Source organism: Pteropus vampyrus, unplaced genomic scaffold (genome assembly GCF_000151845.1).
Source record: "Pteropus vampyrus isolate Shadow unplaced genomic scaffold, Pvam_2.0 Scaffold59, whole genome shotgun sequence".
Taxonomy (NCBI): domain Eukaryota; kingdom Metazoa; phylum Chordata; class Mammalia; order Chiroptera; family Pteropodidae; genus Pteropus; species Pteropus vampyrus.
Genome location: NW_011888840.1, coordinates 5123110 through 5133562, shown reverse-complemented (window position 1 = coordinate 5133562; position 10453 = coordinate 5123110).

The following is a 10453-nucleotide window of genomic DNA, read 5'->3' as shown; positions in this document are numbered from 1 at the left end:
GTGGTATGGCCGGGACTTCGTATCAAGTGGCTGATGTACTAAAATGCTGTTTGGGAGCTTTTCTCACTTATTTACTTATTTGTTTAGTCATGGATTGGTCACTTACTCTATTCCACATAGCTGCGAGTTAGACTCCTTAAACTCTGCATCGCACAAAGCGAGTACGGATGATTGTCGTGAACAGGGGATGGTTTGAGATTTTGCTTGCAAGCTAACTAGTTAGCCTGTCAGAGTTTCACGGAGGCTGGCAGGACAGGGGACTCAGGAATCAGAGACAGAGAACAGCTGACTACTTAAGAGTAATAATAGTTGTCAGATAACATCATTTTCTTAAGACAATTCCCTGAGCCTCGTTTCCCATAGGGATATGAATAAGGTCATGTGATGCCTGCGCATACAGCTAGTAGGGGTACCAGGGAGGAACTTTGAGTTTGGGGAACTTAAATTGTTTATAGGGGGCAGTGAGCACGCCTAAGCCCAGAGAGAGACATTATCATACTGGACAGTAAACAAACCTGACTGTGCTCTGGACAAATATTCTTGAAAAAAGAGTTAAGAACAAGGGAAGGTGGTGCTTCTGCCTGTAAATTGTGCAAGAGCCCCAGGGAAACCTGTCTCCTAACAACGATGTGCTGTAAATTAGAAATGTTCTACCCAATATTCATTTTCCTCCACTTAGTAATAGAAAACCGAATGTGTACCAGACAGATGTACCTCATTAAAGACTATGTGATAGCTGGAGCCTTAGCAGCCTTCTTGTGACATGAAGATTGTAGCTATATATCAACAGGGTAAAGCAGAGTGATAGAAAGAGTCTGGGTCCCTGATAGCAGTTATGGGCCACTTATCTCTGAATTTTATGTGAGTGGATGAATCTTTATGCTTTTGTGCTATTGTGTTGGGTTCTGTTATTAACAACCATAGACTAATACTATTAGTAACTGAATGCAATTACTAACTAATATGAATGGGTGAGACAGCACTAAATAGCAGATCTCCAAGATAACTAGGAGACTAGAGTTATAGTCTTCATTTGCTACTAACTTACAGCATTGACTTGAGCATGTCAATTGATCTCCGTGAAGTTCATATTTCTCAGTTTATCATTGGGTACTTCCTAACTCTAATATTTTTGGGTCCTCTGTTCTTAAAATATTTTCCTTTTTTTTTTTTTATCTTTCATTTGATGTGCACCTCACCCCTCCTTTTTTTTTTGGACAGGTACCCATCTGAAAAATAACTGGATGAAAAAAATCAGATAATAGCTTAGTTTGCTTCCTCCCTTCCCCCAACACCTGAGCATGTACTTTGCAGATGCCTTAATTGAGGGGCATGACATGACTTTCTAATGGATTTGTCGGCATTTTTAAGTTTGGTAGGAGAGGAACTTAACCGGAAATGTTGATTATGTTCATGATACACAATAATGCAAATATTCTGTCTGTTATAACTTCTATCTTGCTAGTGCTTAGTACAGAGTCTGGCATGCAGTAGGTCCTCAATACTTATTGAATAAATGAACAAATATCCTTATGTGAGAGAATAGGAAATTAAGGGCCAGAGATGGGTTGGACGTGGCCCTCTTCGAGTCTATCTGGTAAACTGCTACCCTCGCTGCCATGCAGAATGTGGCCCAGAAGTTTTTATATAAAATAAATCCTCGATAATCTGAAATAGAAGAGATCAGAAATAAAAAAAAAAAATGATATTTGACTTAAATGGTTTTTGATTATCATTTTTTCCTTTTTAAACAGTAGGTCATTTGTTCATTGGAAACATAGCTGTCAGTTTAAATTATGCCCTTGTTTGAATAAATTGATATTGGATAATGAGGTCTCACTAAATGACTTCATGTACTTTTTCTCTGGGCTAAATGATTCCAATTCCTTTAACCTTTTCTCCCGAATTCTATTTTCTAGGTTCTTAATCACTCGCTTTGTTCTCTCACGAGACTGAATAAACATATTAACCAGCAACAGATATCGCGGGACGATTTTTATGTGAACGTTCAACCTGTGCTCATCTTTCAACGCGTCTCACCATCGGTGCCCTGCTGGTGTCACGTCTAGTCTTTCGTAAGACTCTGGGACGCCCCTCCACCTCACTAATGTCCACACTTGCCTCTACGTTTATATTCGTCTGCGGATCCATGTTGCGAGCTCTCTGTGCATTACCAAGTGTCCATCTAAATAATTACTATTAAGCTAACCAAATGGCAAGTTGGCAGAGGGGATTTTTCTCATCGTCGATTTGGTCATTTCATTTTCTCATGCATGAACCCATCCGTTAATTCATTCAACGAGCATGTATTATTGACGCACTCTGCGGCAGGCTCTGGGATAAATGCTAGTGGAGAAATGACAAAAGGACCTAGAGGAGCTCACGGGCTCAAGAATCAGTATCCACTCTAAGCCAGCCATTATAACAGAACGTGGTCAATGCAAAGATATAGGACAGGATGCTACAGGAACACGAACATCCCCTAATACGGCTGGGTTCAAATATCTCAAAGGACAAACAGTTAATCAGGCAAAATGAGGATGGTGGACAATTGCCGCGTTATATAAAACTAACATATATGGACTTAATCATTAACCGTGTCCCCTTTCACTCTCAAAAGTGTCCTGGCTTGAATGATAAAGTTTTGCACAGTCATCCCTGCCCTGGGACCAGCTGCTACCCTAGAGCTGGTATAGGGTGTGCTGGGAGCTCTGCGTGGAGGACACCACGGAGAAGCTTCCAACTGTCAGTGGCACTGGCATTACGGATTATTTGTTTCTAGAGTTTCCCGCATGATGGTGATGAGGTAAACGCCTTATCAGGTAAGAAATACATGGAAAATCTATCCAAGCAACTGTTTTAATAGCTTGATCCAAGCGAGTGTCGATGGCTCTGATATACTGACATGGAAATGAAGACGTCAAATGGAACATCAACTCAGTTCTGCGAAAAGTCAGTTTTTCCCGTGTGTAATTAAGAGAGATGGAAAACCGATAGTGTGAGCCTTGCGGGAGGAATGATATCAATTGCTTCACAAGATTTAGCAGGTCTGGAGGGCTGGCCACCATACTGGGAGAATGTTTGGTTCTTCCAAATGAATCCTGAAGTTGCCCAAGTGAAAATGTACCTCGGAATTTCTTGCAGGGCCAAGTAAAACGCTTGTGCATGTTTTGAAAGATACAAAGGTACGTATAATGACCCAAGATATTATCTGTTTCCTATTAAACAAATTTATATACCTTGGAAGAAGAAACACGAACGATTAAATGCAAAAGACAAAAAAACATGCTTTGAGAGTGGATTGAACTGACAAATAACATACTGTCTAAGAATGACCCCTTGTCCTGTTTGCTCGAGGTTGGGGGAAGGGCTTCTCAAGCAGATTGTTATCCAGTCAGGAGATCCCGAAAGCTAAAAGGCAGGGGGACTGAAGAAACAGGTATTGTAATTTATCTATTCATCATTCTCAACTAGCTACAGGTCCAAGTGAAGAGAAAAAAGACAGGCTGTGAGAAGGTGGTCAACATGACTTTTGAAGGGCCAGGACTGGAATTAAGTAAGGGAGAAAGCCAGGACTCTTAGTATCTCTACATGCCAGGCATGGGGATGAGTGTTTACATATGATTCATCCTTGATGCCAGTAAGGATCCGGCAGTAGACATGACTATGGGAAGCCTGTGGCTTAGGAAGGTCAGTGACTGGTCCAAGTGTAGCCTACATACATGCATGATACCTCCGTTAAAGCCCAGTTTAATTAGACTTCAGTGAAGTTTACTTCACTGAAGTTAAACTTCAGTGAAGTAACACAGAAGTAACTGTGTTACCTCCATTTATTCTTCGAAGCATATACCGGGAATGGAAATGGAGATCTATTTTGATAGGTGGTGTTGGTTAAAGCAGCAGACATTCTAGAAGAAGGAAATAGCGGAAATCAAGGTGTTATTCCAGCATGATTACAAAACGTATACCATAGAATCTTCCATAATGACCAGAAGTAGCCAAAAACACAGCACAAACTTTCTAGTAGCACACCAAAGAAAGAATAGTAAAACAAAAAAGATGAAATTAAACACAGATTATTGTGTTCTCTGTAGAAGAATAACCAGAAAAGCCACCATGGGCCAGAGTTCTTGGTTGCAAGCAACAATTGTACTTATGGTTAACTTAAGCAAATGAAGAAGGACAGGCCAAAAAACTGACTTTATTGAATGAATGAATGAATGAATGAATGCATGCATGCATGCATAACTGGTGGAGACATACCAAAAAGCTCAGAAGGAACTCAAGAGTGACAGTTGGCATGTAGCATACACAAGATGACAGAGCCCCACAGCTCTCTCTTATACTAGAATAACGCTATTGCAGACAGCAGATAACATCGCATTTCCTGTCCTCCAGGAGGGTTTATAATAAATTGAATATGGAGAAAATTGACTTTGCTTCCACTTTGATTCTACAAGTTCTCAGATAAAATAGACAATTTACAACTTCCATGTATTCTTCTTATATTTCTCATCTAATTTGCCTTTTCATAGTGTGATTACATCATGCAGCTCTGTTTATCTCCTTGCCTTGGCCAACTTCCTTTGCTTTCACACCCATTGCAAAGGAGTTTTGCTTTTCGTTCAAGAATTTTATTTTTATACCCTGCTTGTCTGCACTTAATTTACATCTTCTCCTCCAGCTTCAAAGGTTTGCCAAGGCTGTGACTTCACCTCCTTAACAGTGGCCACTTTCTTCTTTGAAGTAGAGTTTTCACTGGAAGAGAGATGCTGTGTCTCTTGGCTCCTTCTCCTCATCCACGCTGTCAGGAGATGAGGGCAAACCACAGTGGCCCTAAGGATTTCGTGGGATAAACCTGATACTTTCTGGATGTAAGGAGCCAGCCAGCTCCCTGCTCTGACTTGGAATAAGAGAAAAATGATTCTAAGTTTAGGTGAAATCTTCAGTGGCTCTGTTCCTGAAGCATTGCTCTGCGGTGGGAATGCTTCGGGCATGAGAGGGCACATGCACAGCGCCACAAATCACCTAGGGGAGGCAGGCAGCAGGCAGCCTTTCATTGTTGATCCTCAATTCCCACAACATAACCTTCCTTCTTCGCTGTGCCTGTCTCGATCGCATTTTGAGCTTACAATACGAGATTTGTTTTTCATCCTGTTCCACGTCCTTGGAGAGAGCTCACTTTGATGACGGTGCCAGGAACTAATTGTGAGGGGGACCAATTGTATGGGAGGATAAAGTCCACGGAGGCCAGAGGTCCTCTGCATCCTGAACGGAAGGGAGGTGCCATAAGAGGATGGGATTCCAGGGAAGATTCTAGACTTCCTTTCCTTGAGACCTCTCAGGATAGGATGTCCGACTCTCCCTCTGGAATTACTAAATCTTATGCTTGGAATAGACAATAGAAGCCATGCGGTTCAGGCTTTTTAAGAATGTGAATTATGTGAGCTCTAAGGTTCGTGCTGGGGCCCAGATCACTGGAATTGATACAGAACAATAGAAGAGAAGCAGCTTAGACACAGATCAACCAGAGTCAGAATCTCCACTCTGCCTCTCGATTGGGTTACTTAGGCTAATATTAACAATATCAGCAAGCGTTTATTGAGCACATAGTACGGGCAAGACACTGGGATGAGTGCTTTACCCTCAACAGCTTATTTGACCTCAGTAACAGTTTCATGAGTCATTATTAATATTATTATGTTTTAGAAAATAGAACACAAACACATGAGCTCAGGCATGGCTCCTATGGTTACAGAATTAATAAAGAAAAGAATCTAGTCTTAGGGCAAGGTCTTGCAAACTCACATACTGAACGACTGCATAATATTGTAAAGAACTTCATCTTGCCAAGCCTCATTTCCTCATCTGGAAAATGAGACCAATACTTCTGTTTATAGATTAATAGGGCTAAATAAATTGGTGGTGAGATCGTGAAAGTGACTAGCCGGTGACCTAGGATACAGGTTTCCAAAGTTTATTATCTTCTCTTTCCTCCCTTCTCTCTACCAGAAACTGCAAGCCTTAAATCTCACCTGGGGAGGTACTAGACAAAAGATATTGCTGTTCTCGATGGCCACTGGAGATCGCTTGGTGGTTTAGCCCAGGGATTCCCTGGGGTTGACTTGCCTGTTCCAGTCAGACCCATGAGAGCCAAGGCATGGAGGGGACTATGTGAGGCTGTCAGGGACCTCGCTCTCCGCTTAGCACATCCTGCTTAGCACAAGGCCTCATGATGCATGTTGGCCAGACGAGGCTCCCTAGTGTTCCTATTTCACAATATCTTGATGAAATGCGGTTCAGAAGAGCACCCGCTGAGAATTACGCAACCTCCCAGTCCTTCAGCATTGAGAAACTAAAGCATCCTTCGGGCTCCTTTGCAGTCCAGTTGGGGAGTCTGATCAAGCTCTCAGTGCCTTGGGATTCTGGTGGGGAAACTTAAACCTGAGGCCCACTTTGGCCTTATTTCCCCGGGGAGCTGTCACGAGGCCTGCTTCCTGTAATTCCCACAGTGATCCTCCAGCAGCAGTGCCCAGCATTACACACAGGCAACTGACGCTCAGCAAGAAGCAGAAACTCAAAGTCACACACGAAAGAGTCAAGACAAATCTGTTTGATTTCAAACCTTTTTACATCACTCCACTTTCCATTATTACACTTGACTGGCAGTCCAGGGTACAGTATTTAGAAGAACCATTCATTCATTCATTCATTCATTTACAAATATTTACTTCGCGTGTATAATGTGCCAGATACAGCTTTTGGGGATACAGCCGTGAACAAACATAACTTTTCTGTTCTGACACAGAGCCTGCAATCAGAGTGAATAGAAATAGACAACGAAGAAACACACAAGTATGTGAAATGTCAGGTAAGAGTCAGGGCCAAGAAGAAAAGAAAGGGCGAGGCAAGGAAGGCTTCTCTCTTAAGGTCATTTCTGAACAGGGCCTCGGATGAGGTAGGAAGCAATTCACATGGATACAGAGGAGGAGCATTCAGGGAAGTGGAGACAAAAAGTCCCAGGCTCCTGAGGCAAGAATATGTTCCTCGTGTTTGAAGAAGAGCACCAGAGGCCCATGTGTCTGGCCAGAATAGGTCATGTTACAAATAATCCTTACAGGGCCATCGAGGGGACTTGGTGTTTCATCGTAAGAGAGATGAGCTGGGAGTAGAGGGTGGAGTGCCGAGGGCTGCGATCTACTTCAGTCTCACTCGTGAAAGGGGTTGGACTCCACAGGTGTGCAACCCAAACCTGGCTACACTAATCTTCTGAGCATCCAGTTAAAGATAGAACTGCCTGGGCCTCACCCCAGAGGCCACAACTCAATTGATCTAGGGCCCCAGCTCCACTGGAGGTTCTGCTACCCAGATAAAATTGGCAACCGTTTCCCTAGATCCAGCCTAGGATTTCCCCCGATCTATCCATCTAGTCATGCTCGTAAGTCTGTATAGTGGGGAAGAGCTGCAAATACAAAGTAAAATATTAGCAGGTGTGAAAGGCTTCTGTTATTGTTATCTGTGTGAGCAGTGGCAACATGATCTCATCACTGCTTCCTTTCTTCCTCTGAACATGCCGAAGATATTAAATAGCTAAAGAGAGCAAATTACTATATTCTAATGCAGAAGGCTCTTGGATCAAACCCGCTATTTCCCTGTGTAGTTTCTGATGGCCTGCAAATTGACCTGATCAAGCTGGAAACTTACACGCTATCTAAATAATTCGCTTGATATTCTGTAACATTACTCCAATTATTCATCTTTTCAGCAAATTTAATCTATTGATTTGGATGCCTTATTCTATTTCACATTCTCCCTATTGCTCAAGAAAAGCCTCAGTGGTCTCATAATGAAAGTAAAATAGACTTAAAATGCTCAGAGAATTTTTCTACCCCCTACACCCCAAACCAGGCATGATCATAAGCACAAAAAAATTGCTATATTTTCGGGTGAATGGATTTTGAATTTGAGAATTGATTCGCGTGCTATGTTCTCGATTAGGAAGAATGCGTTTCACATGGTGTAGTCACGAGTGGAAACTGTGAAGCCCAGTCCATTAGAAAATTAGCTTGGACTACAGATTCCTCTTAAACTTTCTGTAAAGGATCAGAAGCAATTATTTTAGGTTTTTCCAACTATGTGGTCCCTGTCGCAACTACTCACCGTCATCACTGTAGGACAAAAGCAGCAATAGACAATATGAAAAAAACCGGCATGGCTATATTTCAATAAAAATTTGTATACAGAGACAGCCAGTGGGCTGCACTTGGCCAGCAGGCTGCAGTTTGCCAAACCCTGACCTAGTCCGATTTCTTCGTTTTTTGTTTTTTCTTTTCGTTTTAGATGATGACATTGAGACTCAGAGAGCATAGTGACTTCGACTCGCTGTAGCACAGCTAGAGGAAGCTGGGTCCCCTGACCCTCAGATCGATGTTCTTCTGACTATGCCCGCAGCCCTTTGCAGGCGTTTATGCTGGTATTCGGTTCCACACACTTCATCTTCCAATTCCGAACTGGGAATGGCTTAGTACAGGCTGGTTCGATCTGGCTTTGAGCAGGAGACCGCTGCGCCTGTTGCCTTCTGGCTATGGGCCTGTGGAACAGTTCTCGCCCTAACCTCTTTTAAGGTGGAATGTATACCTTCTGCAACCATAGCAGGTAAGAACCGAAACACCAAGAGAGCTGAGAGTAAAGCTGTGAAGATGGCACATATCAGTGTGGGCCCTAAACACACCTACAGATGCAAGCCATTCTTAGTTTCTTTTGGAAATAAGCCTCTCCCTCAAACGAATTTCTACTCACTTTCCTCCGAGGATAATTTGAACCATCGATTTCCACTAAAATTTCTCTCTTTGGGGCCTAAAACCCCAGTTGTTTTATTTTTTGAGACGTGAGAGAAAGGCAATTGGATTGCTGATCTTGATAGAATGGGAAGGTCCAAGTTCTAACTTCCTAGGAATCCTGCAAACTTGCCTCAAAAAGTTGGATACATTTTTGTCTTGCAGTATTTTACCTTCCTCTTTTCCTCTCCCTTGCAATAACAAAGACCTTACATTTATACCGTGTTTTACTCTTTCCTATAGGACTCTCCCAGATTGAGGTGACTTTTGATCAGAGTCTGAAGAGTTCTGGAATTTGCTGTGAAATTGCTACTTCCTGTTTATTCACAAAGGTTGAAGGACAATAGTCTTTCTTGCTAATTGCAGTTTTCTCTACTGTACGCTATGACTTCTCAGCAATGATTCCAGAGTCACCTCCTGCCCCTTTCCCCTAATTATAATAAGGACATCCATAGCTTAAGCTAAATCTCAGATCCCAATATGGTTTATTTCTCACTCATTTCAGGAATAAAATGGAAAGTTATTCATGGACATTTTGTAGAATATTGTGGACAAAATACTATGTTTATTTGTTACTTTCGTTGTTTTTATTTTCAGCATTTCTTCCAGGCTATTAATGTTTATGCCAGCTGCCTTCGTACTGGAATTAAAAAAAAAAAAAAAACCTTAATAGGTTTCCAGCATCTGGTTATTGGGCCTCCCGCTTTCTTAAATTCTAGGATTTAAATGTTCTTCCCTCACTATTACTAAAAACTAATTCTCTTTAGTGATTTAAAAATGTTTGAAGGGAAATATAGTCCTGCTCTTTTAAGGATCAAAAGCTATTTGTATCAGCAGAAAATAAAGTTGTAAAAATCCCATAAGACAAAAGCTGTAATTAAAAAGTGATCTCAAATAATTCTATGCAAAATTCTTTTCTACAAAATAGTTCTGTAATGTAGGGAGAAATCATGTAGATCTGTAATTTTCTCTAGATCTTTTAAAAACTGGAGTAAGAACTAGAAATAACTTGGAAAAAAATAAAAAGTGAACCATGCTATTTAGAAACTGGCCTTCCCAAGCCACACCCATCTATGAAAGACCAAGCTGGGGTTAAGATAGGGGTTAAAGATCAAGCTAAGTAAGATAACTAAGGTAAAATATATTTTGGTTGTATATTTCTATCAGTGATCTTCAGAAAGGCTTACTTTAACAGGGGAAAGGTGAATGGCTAACGCATTTTCCTTACAGGTCTTAGAGTACATTGAATTCAGTATTCGTACCAGTTTCTATCCCAGTTTTTAGTAGACTGATTGCTCAACGGGTTGATTGCCTACTGTAGGCCACGTATTGTGCTAGGCACTATAATGGTAGTTTCTGTTTTACGGGTCAACGTTCTTGCTACTAGCATTTGACCTTATTGTAGCTCATCACATGAAGTTATCATCCCATCTTTTTTTCCTAGGTTATTCATTTCCATGATCACAGACCATTCTGCTGACAGGAAAGTGTAGGAATACCGTATTTCCACAAGAATTTCTCTTAGAGTTACCTTGGTGAGCTTGTTTTCTCTTACCCTTCAAACTTCGGTCTACATTCATTAAGCACCAACTATGGGCCTGATGACATGTAGGCTC